This window comes from Peromyscus leucopus, chromosome 22, assembly GCF_004664715.2.
Source record: "Peromyscus leucopus breed LL Stock chromosome 22, UCI_PerLeu_2.1, whole genome shotgun sequence".
In the NCBI taxonomy this organism is placed as follows: domain Eukaryota; kingdom Metazoa; phylum Chordata; class Mammalia; order Rodentia; family Cricetidae; genus Peromyscus; species Peromyscus leucopus.
This window is the reverse complement of record NC_051081.1, coordinates 37,312,055-37,326,402: the sequence shown is the minus strand read 5'-3', so window position 1 is coordinate 37,326,402 and position 14,348 is coordinate 37,312,055. Positions and strand designations below refer to the sequence as shown.

The window sequence follows — 14,348 nt, the reverse complement described above, 5'->3', positions numbered from 1 at the left end:
CAAAACTTTGAAGACAAAAATGTTACATTTTCTCAGATTGTTCCTCATTTCCCTAAGGCTCCAGTGATGATTTTATATTCAGATTTGATTGTTTCTATTGATCTGTCTTCAAGTGCACTCTTCATTCTTCATATATCTTCATTTGCTTTTAACTTAATCCTGTGAGTTTAATTTTGGATATTGTATTTTTACTTCTAACATATCCATTTGTTAATATATTCTTTTTCTTTGCTGAAACTTTGTGTTTTTCCATCTGTTTCAGTTGTTTTCAGAATTGTGTTTGGAACGTTTTACTGATGCTGCTCTAAAGTCCCTGCCAGATAATTCCGATATCTGCATCATCTTAGTATTGGTATCTGTTAATTTTCTCACTTAAGTGGAGATTTTCCAGAAATGGTTTCATTTGTCATAATGAGAATATTATAAAGACAAATTAGGAAAATATGACTAAAGAAGAAAATAAAACCAATCGAGCTGTTTAAGCTCAATGTTTTTCTCTATAGAGCAGAAATAATACTTACTTTTTAGACTTATTGTAGCGATTTTTACATAAGAACATATCCGAAAACATTCACTTTGCTTTTCTTTTTTCTGATCATAGTATTTTGAAATCATTACCTTAACAACATAGCACTTCACACATACCCCAGTTCTCTAAGTCCTGTTTTTAATATAGAGATGAGCCTGTTCCTTGACACAGGCTTGGCTTTTCCAGGGGAATAAGCCCTTCTGTTCTTAAACCTAGCGTGCCTTCCCTATCACAGACCTAGGAAGCCCCACACCTAGCAACACCCCCCCCATGCTAATGCTCATCTATGAGAGAAGGCAGATGAGGTGTGGGGGTATCTTTCCCTTCCACCCTGAGGATATAGCACATAGGGAAGGTAGAAGATGGGAGAGGAAGGAAACCAGAGGGAGTGAGGACAAGTTAGCATGGCAAAGTGACAAACTTAGGAAGTCGTTACAGCTCCTAAAATCCTCTGGAGCCATGGGGTCTTCCCGAGTTGGTCGTTAGAAGCCCCCACCCCCACATTCCCTTATGAGGTGTAAGTTTTGTCTCTATTTTAGACAACTAAACAACTGCACAAAGGCTGGCTTAGAAATTAAACATCTCAGAGTAGACCAGGATATAGCCTGTATAGTCGTAGTTTTTAAACTATATGCACACATTTATATTCATAGACGTATACTCAGAAAGTGGTTTACTGCATGATCACTTACAAAAGACTGTTTAGAAGTATAGCTAAAGTGAGAAAATTTGAAATAACTGAAACAGACTAGCAAAAATGATATGAGGTAAAACTAAAAAGAGAGGAACTCTGTCCTGTAAGATTTATGGATTTTAAGAGTTTGGAGGAGTTATTGAAAGGTCTGAAATAGGTGAATGACCTTCTTAGGTCAAATCTTTTAAAAATAAGGTCTTTATTCATTAATACAGAAAAAGAATTAGTGAGGGGAAGTTAAAGCTATATTAAAAGGATTAGCTTATAAGGTATTTATTTCTTGAGTCTTTCAGGAATTTTGGGAAAAATCATGGTCCTAAAGTCTTTTTTTAGTATTATGACCATTGTGATGACAAATAAAATTATTATTACAGACAGTTCTGTTTCTCATGTGCGTGTGTGCGTGCATGCGTGCGTGTGTGCGTGTGTGCATAGGCAGGCCAGAGTAACCTCAGGAGTTGTTCCTTAGTAGTCATCCACCTCTGAAAAAAATTCACTACTGGGTGTGTGGACACATGTGCAAGTGTGTGCATATGATGAGGGGTGCATGCCTAAGTGTGAAGGTCAGGGGACAACTTTGTGAAGTTAGTTTTCTCTTTCCCCTTGTGGATTTCAGGACTGAACTCAGGACTGTGGCAACAAGTGCCTCTATCCATTGAACCATCTCGGCAGCCCCTGTTTTCCTGTTTTTGACTTTAAAAATTACAACCTATTCTTTGTTGTTTGTTTATTATTTATTTATTTATTTTTCTTAGTTTAAAAGTGTGTGTTACCAGGCCGTGGTGGCGCACACCTTTAATCCCAGCACTCAGGAGGCAGAGGCAGGAGGATCTCTGTGAGTTCGAGGCCAGCCTGGTCTACAGTGCAAGTTCTAGGTCAGCCAGAGCTACACAGAGAAACTTTGTCTCAAAACAACAACAATAAAGTTGATGTGTATGATATTTTGTAAGTGTACTGTGTGCGTGCCTGGTACCCAAGGAGGCCAGTAGAGTATGCCGGAGCCTGTGGGGCTGGAGTTACAGGTGGTTGGAAGCAGCCATGTGGGTGAAGGAATTGAACACTTCCCCACATGCTGCTGAGCCCTCTCCTCAGCCCCAGATTACCGGCTGTCTTTTAAGACACTGTGGCCCAGGCTGCCCTTGAACTCATACTACTCCTCTGCTTTCTAATGCCAGGAATACAGATGTGTGTTATCACTCCTCCATTTTTTTTGTATTGTATGCTCCACTTATTATTTTTAAATAAATGAATGGGGTTTAGTAACCAGCCTTCCATCTGGAGTGTCTAGTGAATATTTTGGTTTCAACAGTATTGCCATCCTTGTTTTTGTTTTTGTTTTTTGAAGCAGGCTCTATGTAGCCCAGACTAGCTGAATATGACCCTGAACTTATCATTCTCATGCCTCCACCTCCCACATTCTGGGGTTGTCAGCATGTATCAGGATGCCTGGTTTTATGTGGTGCTGGGGTTTGCCTAGGCTTGGTAAGCATTCTACCAACTGAGCTGCATTCTCATCCCCTGGCTTGGCAACTTTTAAAAATATCTATGCAGTTCTTGAAATGTTATTACACTGGCCCTGATTTTGAAAAGAGCCAAAAATAGAATAATGAACTCCTGCTCGTCTTAAACAATTAATGAATACTCAGAGTTAAAAATAATAAAAGTAACTTTTAAAAAACTCCTGGTTTGTGATATAAGTCATTCTCATTGGACATTGAACATTGTGGGTACTATGTTCTGAGATTCTGTAATCTAGTTAAACGTCCTGATTTAGCTGGGTATGGCGGCAAAATCCCTGTACCTCCAGCACTTGGAAGGCTGAAGTAGGGAGATTTTGAGCTTGAGACTAGACTGTGCTATGTAAAGTACCACCCTACCTCAAAAAACAAAACTTGACTCACCCCTCATTTAGCTAGCCTCTGCTATTGCTTCTCCAGCACGGGAAGGTGGCTGTTTATCTCATTATTAACCCATGGGTAGGATTTCAAGTCCCCACTTTGCCTCTCTTAATACTCAAGTTGGGGGTTACTTCTCCATATTCTCTGGTTGAGAGAGGTAAGAGTACCTCATTGCCTCATTAATATTAATACTCCCCATGTGACCTCTGCAGGGGCATGTTCCCTGTAGTGTGTATTGGTAAAAGGCCTAACTCAATGCTAGCTTGCCTCTGACACGAGCCTCTGGCAGAGAGGGTAATGTCAAGTGAGTTTCCAAGCATTCTGCATGGCTTTTATTGACAGCATAGAGGAAGGCCTTGTTATCAGCTAGGAGGCACTGATTAACTGCTGGTCTCTGATACTACTTTGGCAGGGAGAACTCGGCTTCCTGTTGTAGCCTGAGGAGTGTCGCTCAGACAGGCTTCCCTTTGACCTGTGCTGGTAATGGTGGAATGGGGACTATGGAGCCCCAACTCCTACCCCACCCCCACCCAGTGTTTTTGTGTTTGGCTAAGTAAAATAGCTTTCATCTGCGTTGTCTTGTTCCTGATTGTTTGGCAAGGGCAAGCAGGATTTTGTTTAGGTTGGTTACTTGGTTGGTTGATGTTTTTAGGGAGGTCTTGGCTTCTGGATGTTTCCAGGCTGCCAAGTTCCTTGGGTCCAATTCTATCATATACAAGGTACAAAAGAAAACTCATAAATGTTTCACATGATTTTTCTTGGGTTCTGAGATCCATACATGGTCTGTCTTCTCTCTATCTTCAGATTTCATATGTATGTGATAAATATGTCCAGGGCTTTTAGTTTTACTTAGAGGGAGAAATAGAGAATTGTCCCTCCTTCCCAGAGGTGGAATTCAGCAAGTACTTTTAAGTTTTTTCTTTCTCTTTGTATCTGTGGTGTGTGTGTGTGTGTGTGTGTGTGTGTGTGTGTGTGTGTGTCTGTCTGTCTGTCTGTCTGTCTGTCTGTGACTGTGTTGTGTGGTGATGGGGAGCAAACCTAGGACATCATAGAGGCTAGGCAAGTATTTTACTACAGAACTCTACTGCCAAGTATTTTAAATTTTCAATTGCTTTGTTTTCATTTTAATTATAACTAAAAATCCTTTTTCTCTCTGCATGTTGCTTGATTGGGTAGAATTTTGTTTCTGTGGCTCACTTTTAGGACTTTACTTTTTAAAATGAAAAAGCAGCTCATTATCTCAAAATTTGTTTTCAAATTAATCTTTTACTCTTAAGAATTGTTTTGTATTAAGAATGATAATTTCTTTGTTCTATTTCATTAAAATATATACATAAGTTCTCTAGTTTTGTTTGCTTCAAAAATAATGTAACTTATATGTTAGTTACACTTTTTTTGTATGATGCTGGGAGGTCCAACCAGTTACAAATACCTTATCAAATCAAGAATGACACTTTATATTATGCTTACTTACTATTTTCTTCATTTTCGAAATTAGATTGCATTAATTTTACATGACTGATCCAAGAAGATCCAACTGACTATCATTGTTTTCCTAATTTCAGGTTCCCTTTATGGCTGTGTCAGAGAACTAATTAACCTCCTAGAAAAATCACTGTATACTTCCATAACAGATTTAGAAATAAACAGGGTAAGTATAATGTCATCTTAAATAGTACCTGGATTTTAGCCTGTACTTGACTATGTGACAAGGTAGACATCAGGAAGAGTTCTTCTGCTGTTACCTTTCTGGCTGACTGCAGTAGTTTTCAATTTTCTGTCTGATCAGGGACCTCTTTGATGGTATTCTTAAAGCTGTAGATCTTTTCGCAAGCATTCACATATGCCCAGTCAGATTTGGGCCTTCTCAGCACACACATACATGCATGCATGCACACACAGACAACCGTCAATAATAAGTAAAAAGTACATCTATTTTAAAAATAGTATGCAACTTATTTAGTTATGAAATGTGAGAATAAAGTTAAAGATTTTCCTAAATTGTAAAAATTCCCCTAAAGACATCAGCATTTCTTGAGGGTCTCGCCACTTAATGTAAAATTGTTCCCTAATATGAAAAGTTCCAGCTTTTTCTCACTGTTGGCAAGTGACCCGTCCCATTTCAACACACTATCCCATCGAATGCCCTGCCACCACGGGCACTCAAATATCAAATGATTGAATTATTTAATAACTCAAAAGGAGTCCTAATGTTGGAAAAGAGGAAACTTTGGTAGAAATCTTTTTCAAAACACTGAACAAGAATGACACAAGTTAGGTGTGGTGGTGCATGCAGTGCTAGCACTGAGGGGCAGAGGCAGGGCATCTCTGAGTGCAGGGCCCTGGTCTACTTAGCAAGTTCCAGCCAACCCCAGGGTTACGTAGTGAGACCCAGGACATGGTCAACTTAAAAAAATAATACTTTGATCATGTTTTTTCTCTTTCCTAACTCCTCCCTGATCCTTCCCTACACACCCAACTTTATGTTCTTCCTCTCTTTAAAAAAAAAAAAAGTAAAGAAACAAAAAAGCCCACAAAAATAAAAAAATTCAAAGCAAACAGGTAAAAGACCATTATGATTTAAAAAAAAAAGGCCCAAACAAAGCAGAATGATGAAAATTTCACAAAGATATGTAACATGAATTGCTAAATGGTCTTATTAATAAAAAAAAAAAACCCGGAGCCAGACTTTGGGGTGAAAGCTGAAAGAACAGAGAAGCAGAACAAGCCATCCACAAGCCCTTACCTCTAGGAAATCCTCAGTCTCAAGACAGCGAGTTTCTGTTTCCTCACATCTTCTATACCTGTTTCTGCCCTGCCATCTTACTTCCTGGGACTAAAGGCGTGTATGCTTCCCAAGCAAAAGGATGAGATCTCAGCTGTTGGGATTAAAGGTGTGTGCCACCACTGCCTGGCTCTGTTTCCAGTGTAGCCTTGAACTCACAGAGATCCAGACAGGATCTCTGTCTCTCGAGTGATAGGATTAACGGTGTGTGCCACCACTGTCTGGCCTTTATGTCTAATCAAGCTGGCTCTGTCCTCTGATCCCCTGATAAGTTTTATTGGGGTACACACTGTATCACCACAAAGATACCCTTGAGTACATTTTGTTTTGGCCAACTACTACTAGGCATGGGGCCTGCCTTGAAGTGTGATTGATACACCCAGTGACACTGATTGGAAAAAGCTGATTTTCCCTTTGTTGATGAGTATCACCTGTAGGGTAGCTTCTTGGTTAGGGGTTGGAGTCCGGGTCTCCTTACCTGCTCAGCACTGAGACCCCATCTGGCTCACCCTGAGGTATTGTGTGTGCAGGCAACTTCCTTCTAATCCTATAGGTCCCATCTCAGACCATAGCTCATGGAGCTCTTAGGATGCAGCCTTGTGCTCTTAGTTTCTTTTTACCAGTAAGCTTCTCTGTTACAAATCAAATTCATCAGTTCCCTCATGGGGTTATTAGTTGGATTCCTAAGGTGTTGTCCACTGTTAGAGAATGCATCACCACTGGAGGATTACCCACCACTGGAGGATTACTCCTTGCTGAGGCAAATGCACTAAGACTGTGGGCTCAGAGATGAAGAACTCCGATGGCTGCTCTGAAAATCACATCTTTTCTGTCTTGTTACTATTAGCTTCATTTTCTGAAATTTCAAGAAACCTCTTCTCAAATTTCTGTTCCCTTCTACTTTGTAATTTTATATTGTTTTGAAGTGGTAACCATAGTTACCAACTAGCAGAGGCTCATCAGGAACTTTAGTAACAGTTAGTTTCATAGCTGGGAGCAGTGCAGTCTAGATAAGAGTATAAGAATAAAGCTAACCCATAACTTAGTTCTTCACAAGTGAGTGTCTCACATCAAGTAAAATGTCCTTTGTTCTAGCTAAAGTTTTCACTGAAATTAAGTCTTTTCTCAAGGGGGGTACCTGCTACCTGCTCTTTAAGCCTGCTCTGTCTTTAGCCTTCCCTCCCCTCCCCTCCCCTCTCCTCCCCTCCCTTCCCCTCTCTTCTTTGTTCATATTCCTTGCCATCTTTTTCTAAGTAAGTGATAGAAATACTTGGCATTTGGGACTCAGGATAGGAGGTCATGTCTTTGGATTAGTGGGAAAGAAAAGAATGAAGTAGCATTGAAAGCTTGATACAGGGTATCTGTTTGCCAAGATCAAAAGTCAAGGACTTGAGCTCTTAGCAGAAGGCCAGAGTAAGTGATTTCTAGAAAGCTTGGCAGTCAGCATTGCCTTAACGGATGGCCCTGTTGACAAAGGAAAGGAAGCCTATTTGTCCTAAGCATATAGTATAAGTTGAAATCCTATCTGAACTTAAGGCTCTAACACATTCCTATTTATATTAGACTTTTATTTCTCACAGTTCTGAGAAATTTAAGGAAACCGATCCTCTTTTAAATTTTTTTTAAACTCTTTTAAAAAGAGTTTTCTATTTTGAAACTATGCCTCCTTAGTAAATAACTGATTTTTTACATATCTTGTTTTGCTTTATATGATCTAGAGCAGTAGTTGGCAAACTAGTTTATGGAACAAAACCGGCTTTTTGTTTTGTTTTGTTTTGTTTTTTCGAGACAGGGTTTCTCTGTGTAGCTTTGCGCCTTTCCTGGAGCTCACTTGGTAGCCCAGGCTGGCCTCGAACTCACAGAGATCCGCCTGCCTCTGCCTCCCGAGTGCTGGGATTAAAGGCGTGCGCCACCACCGCCCGGCCAAAACCCGCTTTTGCAGCCTGTGTCTTATAAGTAAAGTTTTATTGGCACAGAGCCACAGTGCCATTCCTTTGTATACAGACTGTAGCTGCTTTCACATTTGGATGGCAGAGCTGAGCTGTTGTACTCTGTAACCTATAACACTTAAAGTATTTCCTGATTGGCTCTACAGAAGAGACCGGCATCTGCTCTCTATGGACTAGACTGGGGACAGTGACATTGGAGAAAGCGTAGCATCTGCTCTACATGGACTAGATCAGGGATAGCACACTGAGAATGCTTAGCCTTAGTGTGATAACTGCTTTGAATTGCTGTGACAATTGCCTGGGGAAAAGAACTGTGATGGAGGCATTATTTACTTCCTTCACTGTTTCACAAGATTCAATCCATGGTTGCTTGGGCAGAACCTCATGGCAAACAGTAGACAGGAAGGACCAAGGGCATGATATTCCCTTCAGAGACAGGTCCCCAGTGCCCCCTTCTTCCAACAAGGCCTACCTTCCACAGTTTCTACCACCTCCCAGGAGTCTGTTTCCACTTTCACTGTGTCCGAGCCTTCACGATTTAGTGGTCTCTGGAAACCTCCTTGCAGACACACCCAGAACTGTGCTTTATCTCCTAGGCTTTTCTCACTTCAATCATGTTGACAATCAAGGTTAGCTATCACACTTAGATTATAGTCCTGTGAGCATTAGAATAATAGAATTACAAAAGGAGAGTACTGAGAAGTTGACTGAGACAATAGGTCTTCTTGGTCTGTCTTTATCCTGTCTAAACTCAGACTGTGAAAAGAAACTCTTAAGTGCAAACAATGCATGTTTTAAAACACTGTCATTTTCTATTTCTACACATGTTTAAGTTCATGTTCTCATATGGACTTACTCTAACCCTGTTACTCGCTCATCTACTAACATAAATAAGGCTTGCACGAGTGTTTTATTTGGAAGTGAGCTTGGAGTTAGTTGTGCTGCAACAGCCTCATTTTATAGATGGCAAAAATTGAGTCCCTAAAAACTGCCATGTACCTGGTGTCACAGAAGCAGGCTAGTGGCATTTCCTGGGAGTAAAGTTCTGGGCTTATTTGGTTGTTTTCTTGTTTTAAATTTTTCTCCTGCGATGCATACAAGCATTTACACATGAAGTTGTGCCCAGTCTGTCTTTAGCTCTAAGTACTACTTAGAAAAGGAAGGAAACAGCTGAAGAGAAGAAAAGCAGTGAATCTAGACTGTACTGTAGCTCTGCTGCTAATACCGCTGCAAGGGGTAGGAAGCGCAAACAGGAGTGCGATGAAAATACACACTCGGCTTATAAGGTTCCTGTAACCTAAGATCTGGAGATACGTTTTTCCTTCCCCGAGCCCTTCACACGGTGTACTTCACGTGAAGGAAATGTACTGTTGTTCAGAGAAACAGAGCACTGTCTTCATGGAGCATTGTCTTCATGGAGCATTGTCTTCATGCCTCCTAAGTAATAACCGCTTTCCTCTTGTGAATAGAACAAACTGTAATTTGTATTTTATAACAAAAAGTAATTGATTTCTGATTTCATAACTTAATAAAACTCCACTAGGAAAATTTTAACTAAAAAAGAAAAAAGATATATACCAGAAATTAGAGCCCGTTTCCTCTTATGTTCCTGGCAAAGTTATTGCTATCACAATTGGGGGAAAAGCTGGGTTTTTTTTCCCCCTCAAAATTCAGTATTAGAAAGGCCTCTCCTTTTATTGCATCAGAAAATAATTACAGAATTTCTCCTTGCCGCTTCCCTGGGGACCCACCCGTTTTAGACAAGAGAAATCCTAAGAGAAGCTTGCGCAAAAGATGCGCACTGGAACGAGACTGCACAAGCAGATATTGGTACCTTTCGGGCCTGTTCTACATGGAATCAGAACAACCTCAGCACCAGTGGTTTTGTTTTTAATTAGCCTCTAAAGAATTCTGTAATTAATCCTTCTTTCCCGCTGCAGTAACTCAGATTGCTTGATTTTCTTTCCTTGTACATTTGAAAAGTATCTTAATTTTTCATACACCTATAATGAAAATTCACATCCTAGCTTAACATACTTAACTAATCTTAATTATCAATTAGGATGCAATAAGACTGTTCTAATTTTAATGTGCATGGTTGGTATTTAATCTTTCAGAAGTGTAAACCATTGTCATAATTTAATTATTCTGGTTAGTTTTGTGTTTTTATTCAAGTTCTGTCTCCAAATAGATTGTCCACATGAAAATAATAGAATTGATCTAATGTTTGCTGAAACGTAGAATTCTAAATAAGTGTTTTCACTATTATTGGCTGATTAGAGTATAAAATTACATTATCTAATCATAATGACTTGGTTATCACCCATCTGCACCTTTGATTTGCTAGCATAGTTTAGCTGAGTTGCAAGTTGATTAAACTCTGTTCTGAAATGCTCGAGACAAGAAATATTAGAAGCTGGGTGGTGGTGGTGCACGCCTGTAATCCCAGCACTCGGGAGGCAGAGGTAGGTGGATCTCTGTGAGTTCAAGGCCAGCCTGGTCTACAGAGCTAGTCCAGGACAGGCTCTAAAGCTACAGCGAAACCCTGTCTCGAAAAACAAAACAAAACAAAACAAAAAAACATATATATATATATATATATATATATATATATGTATATATATATATATATTAGAAATTTAGATTTTCCAGACTAATATTTAAATATACACAGTAAGATGTGAATATATACACTATGAATTAAAACACAAAATTCATTTATATTTCATATATTACCTTACCCTAAAGTCTGAAGATAATGTTGTACAATAATCTTTAGAGCACCTGCATTTGACTAAGACTCATCATGGGGCCAAGTGTAGAATTTCCTACTTGTGGTGTCCTGTGATTGCTCAGAGCCTGAGAGATTTGAAGCATTATATTTCAGATTTATGAGTTAGAGATACTCAACTTGTAACATGTTTTAGTTCTTGTAAATCACGATTTTCTTCCATGCTTGTAAAAAAAAAAAAAATCTAACTTTGCAGTAGTATATGGTGCCACATGCCTGTAAATCCTAACTTTGGAGGTGGAGGCAGGAGGATAGTTGCAAGTTTGTGTCCAGCCTGGGTAATTTAGGGAGTCCTTGTATCAAAATAACAGTTTTTAAAAGGTGAGGGTACAGCCTAATGTTGGGGAGCTTTTCTTACATGCATAAGGCAATGGGTTCGGTCCCTAGTGCTTCTTTGTTTTGAGACTTATTAATACACTTCCAACTTGCTGAAGTCTATTAAATGTACAGATCACAAATCCTTAGGTTCTGTGACCCACTTCAGATAATCATCAAACTCTGGTGATTTTCACAAGAATTTTGGCCCTATGGGAATTATTTTTGAGGTAAAATGTCTTTATTGGAGTTTCACAGATAATCATCACTAAAGTTAAAAGCCATTTTTATGGACCTCTGAAGCATCATATCCTTCAGAAAGAATATACAGAATAGATTTGTTTTCTTTTCTAAAATCATGTATTCCTAGAATTTAGTGTGATCAACCTCCGTTTTTACAGATGAGGAAATAGAAACTCCTATAAGTTAAAGATATTGAGACAATCATTGCTAAATTATTAATTATTAGTGAACCCACTGGCAACAGTAATCTGTGACATCCTGGTTGATTATATTAGTGTCTTTTTAGCCTTCCAGACTGTGCAGAGAGATTATTGGACTTGTAACATCATAAGAAGTTGTTGATATTTGAATACAGAGTTTTGATGGGCACAGTAGAGATCTCTAATCTTGCCCCAATTATTTTAAAGTGATAACATGATATGATGTATCTTAGAGACAGCATGTATGGAGGCCCCTGTGTGGTGCAGAGGACAGTCTTAATCTTTATGAGTTTTTAAGAATGTTTTGGCAGTATCCATGTTGAAGCAAGTTTTTAAGGACAAGATTATGAGATTTCATTGAGACTTAAGGAATTCAGACGTGTGAGCATTTCATTTATTCTCTTAAGAATTTACTATGTGCATATAATTACTATGCCTATTTCACTGACTGATAAAGACTTGTGGTCCTGGGGATGTAGCTCAGTAGTGGAGCATGTACACACAGCACATTCTGCCTCCTGTGTTTGTTCCCAGAACAGTGCACACTGTGCTCTCACACACAAGAAATACTTGTAGAAATGTGTATTTTTTTTTTTTTTTTTACTCTCTAGGAGCCCACCACCTAGCTTCCGAAATAAATACATGGAGATTTATTCTAACTTTTAAGTGCCTGGCCTTAGCTTGGCTTGTTTCTAGCCAGCTTTTCCAACTTAAATTATCCCGTTTCTTTTTAACTACATTTTGCCTCTGGACTTTTTACCCTTCTTTATTCTATATATCTTTCTTTACTTCTTACTCCATGGCTGGCTGGGTGGCTGGGTGGCTGGCCCCTGGCATCCTCCTCTCTTTTTCTCACTTCTCACCCGCTTCCCTAGAATTCTCTTCTTTATTCTCTCTGCATGCCAGCCCTGCCTATCCTTTCTCCTGCCTTGCTATTGGCCATTCAGCTCTTTATTAGACCATCAGTGTTTTAGACAGGCACAGTAACACAGCTTCACAGAGTTAAACAAATGCAACATAAGAGAATGTAACACATCTTTGCACCGTTAAAACAAATATTCCACAGCATAAATGAATGTAACATATCTTAAATTAATATGCCACAACAGAAGTGGTAAAAGAACTCTGTAATTTCCATAGCAATTTTTATAAAATAGTCCTCGTGGAGTTATAAACACTGTAAACTCACAGACTGTCAGGAGTCAAGAATCTTTAATGAAATACAAGGCCAGTGTCTCCTAAATGTTTTGTTTTTGTTGCCATTGACTACTTTCTGATTGAGGCGTAACTCTTTGGTTTAACCCAGTAGTCTTTTTTTTTTTTTTTTTTTTTTTTTGGTTTTTCGAGACAGGGTTTCTCTGCGTAGCTTTGCACCTTTCCTGGAGCTCACTTGGTAGCCCAGGCTGGCCTCGAACTCACAGAGCTCCACCTGGCTCTGCCTCCCGAGTGCTGGGATTAAAGGCGTGGGCCACCACCGCCTGGCTAACCCAGTAGTCTTTTAATGTTTCAATTTAGAGATTGTATTTTATATTGTGAACTTACCTCCTGGATTTTTTTTACATTTGGTGATATATGAGAATATAGTTGTAAGTATAAAAGTATAGTAAATTAACTCAAAGTAATCTTAAATGAACTTGAATTTTAATCATTTTTCATACTTAGAATGATTTCAAAATAAGAATTTTATGTTGAATGTGATATTTCACAGAACTAAATGCTGTTGCCATTTTACAATCTTCAGTTCTCATGGCATGCTAGAAACGTTAGCTGAGAGATTGTGTGTATTTTCCAATCTCAGTTAATCTGTTAGCTTTTCTAGCTGGAACAAGATTCTTTAATCCTAAGTCCTACTTCATGATTCTTTTTTTTTTTTTTTTTTTGTTTTTTTTTTTTTTTTTTGTTTTTCGAGACAAGGTTTCTCTGTGTAGCTTTGCGCCTTTCCTGGAACTCACTTGGTAGCCCAGGCTGGCCTCGAACTCACAGAGATCCTCCTGCCTCTGCCTCCCGAGTGCTGGGATTAAAGGCGTGCGCCACCACCGCCCGGCTACTTCATGATTCTTTAGCCAGCTCGACTCATGCAAAGAAATAACCCAAAAGGAATATTCACAATATGATACTTATAGTTTTTACATCCTGTGCTTTCATTTGTTTTTTGGTTTAAACATTCAGGGTATACAGGTTGTTTCCAAGGGCCAGTATGTGATGAACAATGTTTCAGAAAGAACTATAAGAAATTGGATGCCACTGGTGTGCAATTCTCAATTGTATGTCTCTGTTCCATGAATAGAATCCTAAGTAGTTATCTCTGCTTTCCCAAGTCCTTAAAGAATAGTAATGTTGAAATCAAATTGAATCCTCAAATATTTTTTAAAGAGCAAGCCAGTTGAAGTCTAAAAGACTTTAAACTCGGCAGTACTGTAGAAAATGAAAATCAGCTCTCTCTTCCTCCTTCCTCCCCCCCCTCCCTCCCTCCCTTCCTCTCTCCCTTCCTCTTCCCCCCCATAGGCCACTGTGGGCAGTGCCACCCCTGGGCAGGTGGTCCTCGGAAGTATAAGGAAGGTAACTGATAAGTATGAGCCATGGCCTCTGCTTCAATTCCTGCCTCCAGATTCCTGCCTTTAGTTCCCGCCTTGCCTTCTCCCAATGGTGTCTAACCTGTAAGCTAAAATAAATCGTTAGTTTGGGTCAGGGTTTTAATAGCGACCGAAAGCAAACTAAAGCAGGTAGCACATATGAGAAGTATGCATTAGTCCTAGCTATTAGTATTGCTAGTACTAGTACTTAATTCTAGAACTTAGAACTTGATTCTAAGTTCTTCATGTACATTCCTTACAGCAATGCTATAGCTCTACTACTCCCACTTTATAAACTAGCACACAGGAAATGAATTATCCAAGATTACCTAGCTAGTAGGTAGCAACGCTGTATTTGAATAGTCATCAGA

The 14,348-nt window shown here is 39.2% G+C and overlaps 1 protein-coding gene across 8 annotated transcripts in view; it reads left to right on the top strand.

Moving 5' to 3' along the window:
* The window catches only part of Ncoa1 (nuclear receptor coactivator 1), a 200,962-nt gene that overhangs the window by 83,039 nt on the left and 103,575 nt on the right, over positions 1-14,348 (top strand). For all 8 annotated transcript variants that reach the window (XM_037198117.1, XM_028875282.2, XM_037198118.1 and 5 more), the window contains one exon: positions 4,687-4,772. The gene's annotated coding sequence lies outside the window, so the exon portion shown is untranslated. The remainder of the gene's footprint in view (positions 1-4,686; positions 4,773-14,348) is intronic.